This window comes from Phaethon aethereus (assembly GCF_964289735.1).
Source record: "Phaethon aethereus genome assembly, chromosome: 1".
NCBI classification, from domain to species: domain Eukaryota; kingdom Metazoa; phylum Chordata; class Aves; order Phaethontiformes; family Phaethontidae; genus Phaethon; species Phaethon aethereus.
The window spans coordinates 97,774,203-97,790,939 of NC_138575.1; positions in this window are offsets into that span (position 1 = coordinate 97,774,203).

The following is a 16,737-nucleotide window of genomic DNA, read 5'->3' on the forward strand; positions in this document are numbered from 1 at the left end:
GCAATGATTTACAATGAGTTTCACTTCTAGCTGTTTCACTAGCGTTTGAGTAGGCACAAGGCTTTAGATTCATGCATTCAGTTACAGCACTAGTGCCTGTGTGGTAAATCTTGAGGGTCTTAATCAGTACCCATAGTAAGTTTCTTTTATTCCAGAATTGAAAAGACAACAGATTGGATTCTCAACTGGTGTAAACCATTGCTGATTGGAGTATCCCACCATTTACATCAATTCTTTGTTAGTTTCCTTATTGTTGACTTCTCATTCACCCTTACATACAGAAGCACTTTAATGGTGTTATGTAATTGCCTAAGTGTTTTTCTTTGTTTCTCACCTTTTATTTTTGAACAATTCTAGAAATATATATACACATGGTACATGTGGCTGTCTTGTCTTCTATCCCTCTCTTTAACAGGGTTGTTTTACTTCTCATTGTTAGGTTATGAATATAGCCTATGAATTTATCATGAGTTTCAGGATGTTCTTTGCAGCTGTAACTCTTGCATTCCACTCCAATACTTTTTCTCATGAGACATTTTTAAGATGAAATTAATGAGAAACATCACTGGATGAATTGCTCAATTCTGCGTGTGTGTGTCCGTATGCGTCTAGAACTCAGGAGGAGAGACCTTTTGGAAATATCTGTTGTTGGCAAGCCATGAAATCTCCTACTAACACAAGGAATCTTACAAATGTGACTAACAAGTGAGTGTAATGTTGTTTGTATAATGCGTCATCAAGAGATACACAGTCATTTTATGTGAACTTACTTCCTGTGTCATAGAAACATAGTGACTATATTATTAACTCTTCTGATGGCTAAATCTTTGTGCAGCTAAGCTCCTGTGTTTAGGCTCTTTTTCAAAGTAAAGTACTGCAGTAAAAGTCTTAGTTTTGGTCTCTTGGAATATTAAGGTAGATATTGCATCTTCTGCGATGACATACCAGCTTGGGTAAAGAGCTCAGAACCACTGGAAAGAAGCAAAGCAGGCAGTGTAGCAACTAGGACATAATCCCCTATGTGCAGATTCTCTCATTTGCAGGTTTCATTTCCTTCCCCCACTTGAACCAGCAGGTATAGAGATGCATGAAAGTAATCTGTGAAGGCTAGGACAGAAATGATCAACAAAATGTACTTGAACCTCCAAGGTTTGGTTGCTACCTAAGACCAAATACAAAAACCAGAGTTATTTCTGTGTTTTACCAGAGCTGCTGTGCCCATTTCTCCCCTACTCATTTGCTTGTATTTTGAACATCACGCTGAGTGCACAAGCAGCAGGATACATTGCATTATTAAACTGCATCACAGTTACTTGGATCCAAGCACCAAGCTCTGCAGTAGCCACCTAGGAAGTGCACATTGCTGAACGAACATGACTGATGGAGTTAAAATGATGTGGTTATTGGAGTACAGTGTTACGGTGGTGTATATAATTCCAAATTAGCTTCTGACAAAGCCGAGTCCCAAACAGTGCTGAAATACTGAAGTCTTATAGCCCAATGTGTTGAGGCGCAATGGAAAGCATGTATTTAAATATTCAGAAAGCATTGTCTTTAAGAGCTTTCTTGGGAAATTCAGTAACTATAGCAGTTAAAGGCTGTTTTTAGCTGTGAGAGATAAAATCTTAAAGAAATACTTACTATTAGAAGGAATATGGTGTCCAATAATGGTACTAATCAGTTATTTTCTGATCAATAATACCTGTTGAAGAATGTAGTGATAACTGAGACACAGCTGAAGTTTGGGGTAACAAGTTTCTTATTTAATTACTTGCGTTTGTGTGTAAGTTTCTTATAATAACTTATTCATACTAAGCATGCAGGGTGGCAGCAGCACAAACAAGGAGAGGATAAATCAGCAGTGAGGCAAAATCACATCTACTTGCTGTGGCTGTGATGATAATATCAGAGGATGGTGGCTTGCTCCTGTTTTACTTGAAGCTGGTGAGATTTTGTATGGATTTGAGGAAAAACTGGAGTGGGACACTGAGTAGACTTCAAAATTGTGAACTGTTACTGCAGCTGAAGTTGCCTTAGAGTCACTATGAGGCTTTAGCTTCAGGTGTTCACACCACCCTTCTGCTAGAGGCTATTATTGCCTCCAGAGTACGTTTAGCACGATGTCCTTGTGAACAACTCTGACGACTTAAAAACACCAACAAATTGTTCAACCGAAGATGCCAAAGCATGAAATGAAACCATCAGGATGCATGCAGGTGCTCCTTCCTATTGGCCCTTTAGGGATGGGTGGACTGCTGGGTGAAATAAGGTTATAAACTGCAACAGCATGATTTGCTAAAGCTCATCTGTCAAATCCACCGTTAGTTTCATTTTAGTTAACAACGCCCTGGCTTTCTTCAGAACACAGTCTGGCCTTAATAATTGACAGCAGGTTGGATGCTAAGTCTGTGAGCTCACAAAATGAGGGAGAGCTTGAAAAAGATAGCTTCTTTAAGTATTCTAGTTTATATTTGTAGCTGCATTTTTGATGTTTCTACAAACAAAGCTCCATTTTTTTGTTTGTTATAAAATAAAAAAAGGACTGTTGACTTGTTAGCGTAACACTTAGAAAGTGTGTAGGCCTTTTAATGACCTCAGTCCCACGTTTGGGTGACTAAGAGTTGCATTGCTATGAATTTACTTTAGCTGCCACTTTCTTGGCTAGTATAATCTGCCAGAATTTACCTGATTAGAGGTATTTTTTTTCATTTTTTGAGAGCTGAAGGTTCAACTGATGTTCGTGTCTCTTTGCATGTGCCAGTCAGTGGAATAAGGATAATGCCCATTGTCCAACAGACCTATTTGCTGTCCAATTTCTCGCAATATCTCAGTGATATTTTAGATGTTCTTGTGGAGTCCAAACGTTGTGCCTGATGCTTCCTCTGTTAAAATTGTGCTAGGGACTTGAAAGCGGGGAAGGGCTGGGAGCCTTTCTTAAAGAAGGCTATTTTAGCTATGTCTGTGATGTCATTAAGCGCCAGTGTCCTGAAGAAAGCAGCTTTTCCCTCTCTACTTTGTAATATTAAAATCGGTAAAAGTCAAATAGCTGGCTTGCATCATATATTTGACTAGACTAATGTCTGTAATAAAATTCACCTTAAAGCATGAGTCACAGTTTGTAGAAGAATTATGAACTTTAGTAACCACCATAATAAACCTCATTTTTTTTTTTGCCCACAGGTGTACATATATAGGTTATACTTCTTGTCCCTGGATAGCCAGGAAAGTGAGCTTGGATGAGCATGTGCAGCTGCTGTAGTCCTGAAAAGACTTAAGCATAGGCTCACCTTTAATTGCATGATTTCACTGAATTTATTTAGATAGGTGTGCTCGTCATTCAAGGAAATGCAGCAGCAGCTATTGCCTGGAATAAAAATTTTGTTCATCTCAGGTGGTGTAAGGCCAAAGCAACACCCCAAATTAGTGGACTACCTTCAACTGTTAGTACAACAGATTATTTTGACTTCTTTGTCTAACCTTTCAAAGTTGGTACAGTTTGGTACACAGTTTTGTGATTCCCAGTGAATTTACAGCATTACACATTTGTGCCTGTGCGAAAAACTGAGAGCAGACACTATATCACCAAAGTTGGCAGAAAATGGTGAGTGGTTGACTAGTGCCAAGATAAAACATCTGTAGGACAAAAAAAAACACCACTGAAAACTGTGGGTTTGGGGAGTAATTTGCTTAAACAGGTCATATTTATGTCGGCAAAACCCTCAAGAATGTGCATCGTTAATTGCAATAACATAAATGTTAATAATCAAGGACTTGACTTCAGGAAACATTACAGAGATGACAGCATTCTCTAACTAAATTATTAAACAACGCATTACTTTCACATATGAATCCCAATGAGCTTCTGTACTAATGTGCCTAGGAATTGCTTGGCACTGATTACAGGAAAAATAATTCTCTGTGAGGAGGCGACAAGTGTGATTTTGAAATCCAGACTTCTGAAAAATTAGTGATTTTATTTCCTGGCAGTTGCTTAAGGGGAAAATGAAGCACAAATAGTGTTGCTGAAGATGTTTTACAGTAGGGTGAATTGAAAGTAAAGACAGCAGGATACCACTACAGTAATAACGGGGGTGGAGAATGGGTCTGGACCTGAGTGGGTGGGTGGGGGACATCCTAGCCATTCCTCATTACATGAGCCAGATTGTGCACTGCCACAGGGGTGGGGCAACGTGCCTTAGAATCTCCTTGTAAATCCATGGTAGCTGTAAAGAAGAGGAGGGCACGAGAGAATTAGAATGTCTACTGATTAATGCATAATATTTTACCAGCTCATCTTTCCAAGAACAAGATTTAGGATATGCTTATGGAATGAGCTGCTTTTTCAGGAGCAAGCAGGGAGACAGGGAGGGGTTAAGTTAGTCCTTAGTATGTTCTGTGGTGCTGAGGGATGGGAGCACGGAAGAGAGATGACATCTGGTGCTGATCTCAAACACCCACACAATGAGATGAATAGATCATCGCTCCATCCTTAATTCCTATTTACTAGGAATCCCAGTTCTTTGCTGGAATTGTGTCACCATACAAAATCAATCAGTATCCAAGTCAGGTTGCTTTGCTTATGGTACATTTCTTTAGTACGGAAAGTAAAGAATGCTAGTCTTTTTAATTTATTTTAAACACAGTTGGAAGAAAAAAATATGAAAAAACACAGTCCATAAGTAGCACCTCATCTTTTTATCACATGCCTAGCTATCTTTGTAGGTCCAGATCCAAAAGAGAATTTTTCTATGCTGGTCATCAGTTCCTTATTCCTGCTGCATAGCTTAGAATTTTCTCTTTCCTTATGGCGTATCCATGGGGATTAGAGGTGAATTGTTCTTTGAAGCCTTGATCACTAGAAGGCTTTTGAAAGAGGCAGGCTTTGCACTGTATTCAGTATTTCTGAAGAAACCAAGAACAACCATATTTTGTGTTTTACAACCAAGGACTGTAGCTTAAGGGATTTTACATGCCTGATCATGTTGACAACCTAATGCTTTAAAATGTAATTGAGCAGGCAGGGATGACTACTGATCTACCCTGCATTGCTTGCTTTGAGGGTTAGTTTGTTTCTGCTGGTTTATGGCATTATGGGAGGGGGTGTTAAGAGCTCTGAGCCATCTTAAGATCCTTTTACTCAAACTTATCAGTGCCCTTTTTACCCGTATATTTCCACACTGCATGTCTAGTTGATCTTCTTTGCCTCAGCATGCCACCCTGCAATTTACTAGTTGATTTGCATCCCCCTGTTTTCAGACCTATCTTTCACTTTTTTTCAGAATAATTTTGAATTCTATTTGTATCCTCCAGCATACTGACAATCACTCCCAGCTTGATCTACCTGAAAAATTAATAATCTTACTGTCTTTTTCATCAGAGAGCTTATTAAGGAAAGCATCAAATAGTCCTATACTTAGGATAGGCCCCTGTGGAACCTTCTGGTGTGTATTCCAAAGATGGTTTCAAAATCAGTTCCCATAATGAGGTATACGTATTGGCTAATAAACTTTTTGAAATTACTTTTTATATTGCTTTTGGAACTCTAACGTATGGTTTCCTCATAAATTTTGTGGCATAATATACTACCTTAACAATCAGTTCTTAAGTTTGGATGAGTGAAAAAGTTTACTTTGGTTTGCTTCTTCCTAGAACACCAACAGCTGTAAGATTGTTAGCAAGGATTTTTTGGTTTATAGGTGTCGTGGTTTAGCCCCAGCCAGCAACCAAGCCCCACGCAGCCGCTCACTCACTCCCCCACGGTGGGACGGGGGAGAGAATCGGAAGAGTGAAAGTGAGGAAAGTCATGGTTTGAGATAAAGACAGTTTAATAGGTAAAGGAAAAGCTGCGCACACAAGAAAAGCAAAACAAGGAATCCATTCACCACTCCCCACGGGCAGGCAGGAGTTCAGCCATCTCCAGGGAAGCAGGGCTCCGTCACACGTATGGTTTCTTGGGAAGACAGACGCCATCACTCCGAACGTCCCTCCACCCCGTCCTCCTTCTTCATCCCAGCTTTATATACCGAGCATGACGTCATATGGTATGGAATATCCCTTTGGCCAGCCTGAATCGGCTGTCCTGGCTGTGCCTCCTCCCAGCTCCCCGTGCACCCCCAGCCTGCTCGCTGGCAGGGCAGCATGAGAAACTGGTCTGTCCTTGACTACTTAGCAACAACTCCAAACATCAGCACGTTATCAACATTTTCTCATCCCAAATCCAAAACACAGCCTCACACTAGCTTCTGTGAAGAAAATTAACTCTATCCTGGCTGAAACCAGGACAATAGGGCACTGTAAGTGAAGGGAACACTTGAAGAAGCATGCTGCTATCTGCAAGAGTGACAATAAAATCAGGATATCCCCTAATATCTGCAATTATACATGCTGCATCCCAGATGGTAAGAAGACTAGGCTGATTTATGTTCATCTGGTCCCACAGGCTGCTCGTGATAGAAATGTTCATGACCCTGCTTCAATGGCATAGATCTGCTCTGAACTTGGAATAGCAGTTTTACAGAGGGATCTTCCTCTTATCTTAGCAGGGGTCTTTATGTTAATATCTATTCTTCAGTAAGTTACAGTAGTTGTTATGGATGGGAATAGATGCTGTTTTCCATTTTCTTACTGCTGTGCTCAGAGAAACTCTCAGGGATGTATTGTCAGGGGCCTCAGAGAAGTGGATATGGAAATAATCACCTTGCAGAACTCATGCAAGGGGCCAAGATATTGTATGAGGACTGATGAAGTCATGTGGATGCTGTAAAAGGAGGCATAGCATATTCTCCAAGATAGAGGACATCTGATCTAGTAGGTCTACCCGGCACTGTGCCATACAGAGTTACCAGTTAGGGCCTGAAAGCAGCATTGCAAATTTCATCTATTAAGCTGGTGCTGGTGCCATGTGACGGACAATATCTGGATCCAGGCTGGTAGTGTCCAACCAATTTGGATGTGTACACTGTACTTTACTCATGCTTCCGTTTTCAGGGCTAACACTGCTCTCGTTTGTCTGTAATCAGCGGCATACACCTGCCTGTACCCCATACATGCTGACACTGTTGCATCAGTTCAGCCAAAGGCAGACTTTAAAGTTTTCCTTTTCTTGCTGCTAGCATCTCACTTTTTAACTGAAAGCTGATATTTTGATACGATCAAAAGTTTGGTACTGTAGTTGTTGTCTAAATACAAATCTGAAGAGATGCTGGAAAAACAGAGGCTTTCTGTTTCATCTTCTAGATATTTTTGAGTGTGGTGTCAGGGTGCAGAACAAGCTCTATGTGTGAATTACATCAGCTGTATACTAGTCTCAGCCTCAAAACATATAGAAAATAAATTAAAAGGGGGCTATTCCGCATTTAGTTAAATGGCCAGTAACCCCTGTTAATGAAAACTGGTATCTGCTGTGTATCTGAAAGTGGTGTCCTCTTGAAGAAGTGAGCTTCCATAAACCTCACCCAAGCTGGTGGGTCTTTGCCAGAAGACTTGCATAAGTTTGGAGAGATTAAGAAAAAAGAAGGGTCATGTGCTTTAATCAAAGAGTGAACCTTCTAAGCATATGAAATACCGCAGCCCCAGAACCCTGTGTTGTGCTCACAGGCTGAAATATTTTGCACTTCATGGATCACCGTCCTTAGTGGGCTCAGTTCTGTTCAGTGGGCATCAGTTGACTTTGTAGGCCCTCTCCTGATGATGAAATTCCCTGTTGCCACTAGAGTCTAAGGAGGAGTTAGCTGCCAAACTGGTCACAGGATATCAAACCTCTTATGGTTGTATTAATGTCTTTTGTGGTAGACCTGTGTCTCTAATCACATTTGTGATTAATAAGTGCCTTAACAAATAAGTATCTGGTAACAAGATTTTTCTAACAAGAATCACCTCTGACACCAACAATGAAAAAGCACCTGTACAGGCATGCTGATAGCTTCTGCATTTGAAAAAATGCCCTCCACTATGTATTTTAAGCCTGACACTTAGTGAAGGTAGTTTTCGTAGCTGTGGACTCTCATGCCCGTGAGGGAAATTTAGTACCTCCAGTTAGAGCAAATACTGCCTTTCTCTGCAAACCTGTCCTTAGTGATTGAAGGATGTGTTAAACCATTATGATCATTAAATATGTGAAGAAGAGGGTACACTTATTTCAGTTTGCCTTTTAAAAAATGGCTCAATAATTTAAAACTCTTTGCTTCAGGGTTTTTTTAAACCCCTAACTAAAAATTAGACCCCTAATTACATGTTAATAGTACAGTGGCAAAATGGGAGGGAAGAAGAGAATTGTAATTACTTATTCTCCCTGGCCTTATTTCAGCAAGTCATTTAAACACATGCTTTAAAACCTTCAGTAGTCAGAGAAGAAAAGGACTACAGACACTAAGTAGCATAAAGACGGCAGCCACAGGAAAACCAAGGCTGTGGAGTGGAAGTATTGTTCTATAGTGCTTGCTATTAAAAATGTGTGAAGGGTGGAGGTTCTGCTTCAAGAGAGGCTTTGAATGTGGACTGAAGCCAAAACTGGAGTGAACTATCGTTTACAAAGCAAAATAGAAATAAGCATACTGTTCTATATCAATACAGAGATTTATTCTCAACAGAGTCACAATAGTTCATTTTGGAAGTTGACAGGAGAAGGCTCTCTGGTGCACTTATTTCCATCATAGATATCCGTGTGTGCTTTTCAGGAAATGAGGTGGCTTGTGTTCATGAGACTTGGTCCTGGATAAGTGTGTGTACTGAATTGCCTAAGATGTGATGGTGGGCAAATACTAGTGGAATGGATTCTTGCTTTTTAAGGTTTCTTAATGCACTATTCTATGAAATAGTGGCAGGTTTTGCCAGGTTTTGCTGTTATGTTTCCAATGAATCATGCATGTGCTAAGTACTGGTGAAATAGTTTGCTGCCTTGACTCACTCCTGATGGCAAAATATAGCATTTTAATAGCTTGTAAAGATCAAGAGAACCTTTTTAATTGACTTAGACATATCTGCTAAATTTCATCCATCATCACCAACTTTTCTTCTGTCACTAATGTTCACATTTCTGCTCAGTTTTCTTCATTGTGTCTGGGTGGCCAGAAGAAAAGTAAAGTATCACATCAAAGGTAATAGAACATAAGAGCACACCCTGTTTTAAGTCCTCCTCTGACATGTTGGTTTTTCATTTATGTAAGTACCAGATCATCTTAGTGATATGATTGCATAGAGTGAAGGATAACACAGACCTGTGATATGTCTGCATATTGCTGGTATCTTGATGACTATTAACTGAGCAGCTCACCTTATAGCTGCTGAAAAATATTGCAGGCTTTTGCAGTCTTTAGACATTGTATTGATGAATCTATAATTGAATCAGAGTTACTACTTTATCTTTTGGTTCAGAAAGTAGAAAGTCTCAGCATCCTACTTTAAGGAAGATCTTTTTTTACTGTTGTTAATGAACTCTGGATGGATTGAATGTTCTTCATCTCATTTCCCAGAAATTCTTTGGCTAGTTTCAGGAAGTCAAATCTTTAGCTTTCTCATGGTCTTTTCACTGTAGAAGCAAAATAGCAATATAGTCTGTACTGTACTGCAGCAACAAAGCATTTGGAGGCTTGCACTCTTTTTGATGTGAAAGACATAACCTAGCAGCAGATTCTTCATTTGCTTGATTCCTTTTATAATGTTACATGTTTTGGAGTCCAAAGGGTTAGAATTTTTCCCTGGCTCATGAAGTTGCTAAGTGACCTTGTTCCACTTCTGTGGCATGTTCTTCTTTTAACAACATTCAAAGCAGAATACCATCATTTTCTATAATTCTCAAAGGTATAAACATATGGTTTAAAGCTTTCAGCCATATAGGCAACATTTAATTTTACAGACACAAAAATAAAGCTCCTCTTGCAATAGAAGGGAATGGCAAGCAAGAAACAGAAGAGCTGGAACAGAGGGGAAGGCTTGCTACTCTTGCCTGGAGGGTGGTATGGGTGAAGCTATTAAGTGGTGCTGGAGGGAGAAAAGCTTTTTCCCTTGACGGTTTCCATTGCCTCATGCACAGATTATTCTTGCTGGGAGAGCAGCCACAAGTTTGGTGTTTTATACAACTAAAGGCCATGGAAGCATGACCACATCTCACTCCACAACAGTTTATGAACCTGGGCTGCAGCCTATTCTATCAATCCTAGGACTGATCTTGCTCGTAAATTCAACAAATGCCTCTATCACTACGAATGTTGGGATTAAGGCAATAACTAAAAATGAGAGCCTTTTTCTTTGACCATGTGGGGTAGGTTTTTTCATAGTCTTCCAAAAGATACTGTCATCATCCCAGCCTAATCCAACTTTGTGGACAGCAATACATCCTTACTGACTTTCATGGGTTTGGACCTACATCAGCTGTTATGGGGGACTGTAAGTGCGACTGTAGCCATGGATCAGAACTGTCAGTAATGGATAAGGATCATTTTTGTCAGCTGTTCCCTATGTGCACATAGGTCTGAATGAACAAGGCTGTGAAATACGCCACATGCTCCCCTCGAGGAGAAAGCATGATGCTGCTGCTGTGTGCCTACCACTTTCACTTGATATTCTCCACAGTATAGCAGTAAGGCAGTGACTGAGAAATAATTTCTAAGTAATTCAGAGAGCCACAAAATAACTGGACTGGATCCCAAGTTTTACTTAGTGAATACATAGCACGACAACTCAAAGGATTTGTAAAAAGTCTACGTGATTAATCACGATGTCCCTTTTTAAGGTTTTTCCTGTTTAAAGTAAATATAATGGAAAAAATGCTTTTCCTGGGGGAAACAAAATCAGCTGATATCCATATTGAATTCAGTCAAGTAATTGCAGATCCTGTATTTTAATACCTTGAATGAAGCAGGAAGTTTCTCTCTCATAATGCCTAGGAAGAGGACCAATGGGGAGAGGTAATCATTACTGAAGGCAAGTTATTGCTTTCCTTCAGCTTTCTTCCCTTCCTATTTCAGTTGCCCAGACTGTGAGCTGAGACTTTCTTACAAACTGCATGCACTTCTGTAACAAACAAAAAGTTTAGCAGAAAGAGAAATAGGCTGTGCTGTCATTTGGGGAAATAAATGAAATAACTGTTTAGGGAAAAAAAAAACCAACCCACCTCTCCAGGTCAAGATAGCCATCTAGCACAGAAGAAGAGTAACCTAATTTTAAACATACATTTATCTATACATTTATACTGTCCAGTGATTATAAGCAAAGTCCCTGGTCTGCCAAAAAGCTGAGGCACACACTGAATACTTAGCTTTATTGTCATGAAGACTGCAGAAGTAAATTTAAGTCAAAAAGCTACAATCTTTTTTCTTGGGATTCAAAGGAGCTTTGGCTTTGACTTTCACTAAAATGACAGAGTAGCCTGATTTTTTTTTTCCCCTGTGTTTTTTAGAACAATAGTATTTTGTACCTCTACAGCTCTGAAAGCACAAAGTACAAAGGTGGCTAAGAATAAATAGAGAAGCCTTAGAGATGGGGGAAAGCAGGAACACATTGATAAGGAATTGCACGCCCCAGGATCTTAGCGAACAAATAGCAGAACTGAGAACTGAGCCCAGGTGTCCTGATTTCTCATCTGGTACTTGCTTTATACTGCTCCACACTCTCTCTAGTGAAACTATTCAATTCACCTCTGGCTTTGCCAACTGAATACATAGCTGCTTCCCTAGTGGTCGCCTTTCTATAAACAACCAAGGTCAGAGGGAATTCTTGCCATGAGGAGTTTAAAGATCAACAAAAATACGGGAAGAGGGCCAGGTAATAAATGTGACTTGTTTTAGAGTTTAGAAATTTGGGAAGTTTTTATAGGAATTGGAACTGTAGTACACTTGTATTTGCAGTAGGATTTACAAGCCATTTCAAGGGCTCTGTAGAAGTGGTATGGGAAACTGTGGGTTGAAACTGAGGACAAAGAACAGCTACAAAAAGTCTCTAGAGTTTCTCCAAGGTTAACTGGATTTCCTCTTTTTAATCTCTACATTAGTATTGGAATTAGAGACAACCTATTTTCAAACAGTTCCAATTTATATGTCTCTGATCATCCTTTATTATAATAAGTATTTATGTATTCAGAATTTTATGATCCCATCAAAAAAAGTTAAGTGATTAACAGCAGCAAATTTTACTGCAGGTCCGATAGTATATGTAGTCAAACCCAGACTCGTAGCTTTATGCTGTCTTCTCCATCCTATATTGGTTGTGCAATGTGTTCTTCAGCCTAGTAAATCTCTGAAGAGATCAATCCTGAAAACAGAGGCTATCCAATGTCATACAGCAGGCTGTAGGCAAATCATGGCTGAAAAAGCAACATGAGCAATGTGCGTGTGCTAGAACAGCCAACAGGCTGCTCTTGGAGAAACCAGTTTGGAATGGAAACCTTTCCAGTCGTATGAATGTACATAGTAGCTTATGCTGGGTAGTGCTCTCCAAGCCCATCTAAGATGGATGTGTATGCCACTGATATGCTGAGAGGATATATATGAAAAAACAAACTCTATCTAATAGATGAAATGGAAGCTGTTAGAGAGGAGAGAGGGAATTTGGAAAAACACCAAGCTCTGTTCTCCCCTTAACCAGAGGGTAAAATTATGTGTCACTCACATATTCCACAACTTTTCTTTAAAGTTAAGCTGCTACTCTAGAGTGCTCTTGACTCTAGAGAGTATTTCAGAGAATAGCAGATGAATCAGGTGACTGTACTACAAAGCATGGCTTCCTCAGAGCCTTGTCTTCATCTTGGGATATCTTGGGATGCTGCTTTCCTGAGCTGTTTCGTAGACTCATTTCCCATTATTGCACATTGTTTTACCACAATATACCATGTGCATTGGTGGAATGTCATACACGTGCTACATCAGGGCTAACAGAAACAGACCTTTACTCTTTTATCAGCTATCTGAGATTATGAAAGAGCTGCTCAGTAGGCATTACTTTAATTCGCAGTTAAGGTTGTGATTGATACCGCAGAATTTGACATCTAGCAACAATCAAGTTACTTAGTGTGTGGAATTCCTCTTTCTTCCAGGAGCTGGCTTTTATCAGCACATCATCAACAGACATTAACTATGGGTCCTAAATAACATTAAAAGTAGCTACACCCCCTACTGCGGCTTTCCAGACCAAGTGTCCCTTATGTGCTAGGGTTTGTCTTGATGCTCCATTTTGACTCACAAGATCTCCATGTACCACCCTCAACAGTTTTAGGGACAATCAACTCAACAATTACTTGACACCTCAAGCTGTTGTGGTGATAGCACAGAAGAGGGCCAGTATCTTAACCCTTTTCCAGGGTATATGTCTCTCAAACTCTCACTAGTGCCCCTTGTTTATCCCTCTTTATTTGGGAGACTGTTCTCCCCATCATTTTAACCACATGAGGGGCTCTGTGTCCCTGCTTTTGCCATAGCATGGTTCCCTGGGATTCCTTTATGCCAGTGGACCTGTGAAGCCCATAAGCCACACTCCTTTTTTTTTCTTCCCAATTCTGACAAAAATTCTGTCACTGTCTTCACACTTCCATGTTGTGGTGTGAATTTCCCTTTTCCTCATGTTAGCAACCTGGTATGCACCCTCCCTTCCCTTCTTACACACAGTTAATCCCCTGTCCATTTTTATTTTCTTTCTGAGTTATGTCACTAAAATGAGAATTGTCTAGATCACAGATGCATAAAACATTATTCCTGATGAAGTTACACAATTCACTGGATGTGCAGTTTACATGCTACCATGTGATGCACAGAAAAATGTTAAGTTGAATGTACGGTCTTGTTTTGCATTCTGAGCCGGAATGGAAGACATTCACTGTAAACTCCTGCTTGCATCATGGTGATGTTAAATGCAGGGCAGGCTCACTCTCAGCAGGCTTGAGTTAGGTTTTTCCATCTCCTTTGACAAATAAAGAAGGTGTTTGGAATTATTTTAAGAACTAAGGTAACTTAGTAATAATGGTGTAATAGAGAAGAAAATATCTAAAAAGGATGCACTGACCATAGTTCTTACAGCAGCAAAATGCGAGACATCTACAGTTTTCCATTTATTTCTCTCCTGCTTCTGAAATAACTTAGAAACAAACAAAAACCAAAAACACACAGAAAAGAAGTCTGTCTTGGGCATAGAAGGGTAAGGCCTTTGCACTTCATGACTGTGTCCTTGTGGAAGTTGCCAATGCTTCTGCTGAAGGCTAATGTAAGCATTGTTAAGCACCATTTAGCTATATGAAGCAGCAATATTGTCAGGTCTTAAGATTTTTGTGGTGGTTTGTATGAAGCCTCAGGTCTCCAAACTGTTGTTACAATCTGGGAATCTCTTTCATCTTCTTTCAGGAACTGATATTCTAAACCACAGGGGAACCAGAGAAAAAGGTTTCTGCTATTCCCCAGCATTCAAAAGCTAAAAGGAAAATAAGAATACCAAAGTAATGACTTAAAATTCCAGCAGCCTGACTTGAGTGTTTGGATTTTGGCAATACTGAAACAGTTTTACAGCAAGATGACTGAAGCAGATTGCATCTGAATACAGGGAATTCCCCCTTCTGCTTTCTGTAAGATGTCTTTTTGTTGAGGGTTGTGTTAAAGAGCACCTGTACATGCTGTGTGCTGCAAGGATGTGCTGTGCCATGTTTGGAAGGGGTCTGGTGAAATGAACAGTGGACTTGCATGCACCTGGACAGCTGGATGGTGTGTCCTGTTTGACTTCTTGCATTATGAACAGTCAAGCTGATTTTAATCTTGATTGACTGGAGATTCTTGAGGGAAATCTCAGGGAGTGGAAAGAGCTGTTAGTCTTGTGCCGTTCGCATAGAAAAGCTGTTGCCATGTATTATTTTTTACTTTTTCTGGAGAAAACATCTGCTCTCAGATCAGCCCAGGACTATGTCATTTTTAGAAAATAAGCCATTTCTAGAGCTGACTGCTCTGAGAACAGGCAGTAGTTTGCTTGGGCAGGGCAGGAGAATATACCCACTGCCTTCCTAATATTGTGATGTACAACTGACTTCACTCTGTCCTTTGAATGAGATGATAGTCCTCTGAAAGCCCTCTCCGAATTTGGCGGGATCAAGGCTGCCTGCAAGCGATTTCTTTAGGCTGCAGGCTGTTAAAATGAAAATCACTGAGGTCTCCTGTTGTGGTTGAGCAGGGAGACCAACCTCTCTTTTGCCTCAGGCAAAAGATAGTAAGTCTGTGTGGAAAAGCAAGTATAATCCACTTTTCTGATATTTAGTGGTGATAATGGCCAGGGATAAAGGCTGCACTGTGCTAGACACTGTTAAGTTAATCCCTGCCCTGCAGAGCCCTTGCTCATAAAGACTGCAACAGCCAACAGGTGCTACACGTACAGGAAAGATGGGCTCATCTTTGCATAAATTAATATCGTAGTGATCTTAATTGACACAAGGGAGGCACTGATCTAACCAGTGCCAACAGGCAATAATCTGTCAGCATCAAATCAGCTGTAGCATGACTCTGGTTCAGCAGTGGTAGGGGTGCAGACATGTCAGCTGCTCTGCCAGTGCAGAACCATGGGAAGAAGAATAGTGGTTGCTTTTGTCTCAGACTCCCTTTTCTCCTCCCTTCCTCCCCTTCTTCCTTTTCTTTCTCTTTTCCTCCTCTTGCAGATGCAATCCACTGACACTTTCTTTCACTTGAACAGAAAGGCTTGGGGCAGAGAGTTGGTCCTCTGGAATTGAAAATTCCTGTTGGTGTGCGGCTGAGGGAGGGCTCAAGGCCAGCTGCTGCATCAGGCAATGAAGTTTTAGCTCACTTTTAACCATTCCTATCTGTCTCTTCAGGCAGAACAACACTCCATGCAGGAAGCTTCCCAGAGGCATCAGACCCATAAGGACTCTTGCTCTAATGGTCTTTTAAGTTCAATAAATTGCAGAAAGAGCAGGCAGACTAGCTGGCTCCTTGTGTCTTCTCCGCATGCCCAGATTTCAGAGGGACTTTGGTGTGGCTGAGAACTTTCCACTTCTCCAGACATTTCGCTCTTCCATTGCTCTGCTGCACTTTATTTTGCCTGACCACAATCTATGTTTCCAGGTGTTTGGCGGAGAGAGCTTTTCAAATAGGACACTTAAACTCTTTTTCTTAGTTGGAGAGGGGCCTGATAAAGCAGTAAGTCAGACATAGTTACAGCCTGCAGTCCAGTTGCTGGCGTAATTTTCTTGCTATAACAACTTTCTGTGGACTGGCTCTCCTGAGAGACTTTGGGGAAATACTAGTTTACCCAGCACTTAAAGCAAGAGATTCTAATTCCAGTACCAAGGCTTGCCATAGTAATACAGAGGAAAAAATTCCTTCCTCTTTTTGGGGTGGGTGGAGAGAGGGAATGAGAGACAGGTAGATGCTGAGGCAAGTAGCCAGGCAGAAAAGAAAGTATAATGGCTTGAGAGGAAGGGATTTAAAAAAAAAAAACAAGAAATCAAAATCAGATTCACTTGAAATGTACCTTCTGCTAAAATCTAGTGTCAGGCAGTGTTGCATTCAGGAGAAAGCTGAAGTCACTGTGGGGTGTTAGTGCTTCTCTAGCCCGTTCACTAGAGGAAGGCCAGGGCTGGGTATCATTCTGATGGGTTTGCCTACTTGGTCTAATTCACTTGCAAAGAGCTCAGGCAGCAAAACACCACTTTTTTCCTTCAATAAGGGAAGCCCCCACCTTTTTTTTCCCCCAATTTCTTAAATGGAAGCTAAATTTAAATAAACTGAGCAAGTTCTATGTACAGTTTGCAAGTTCTGG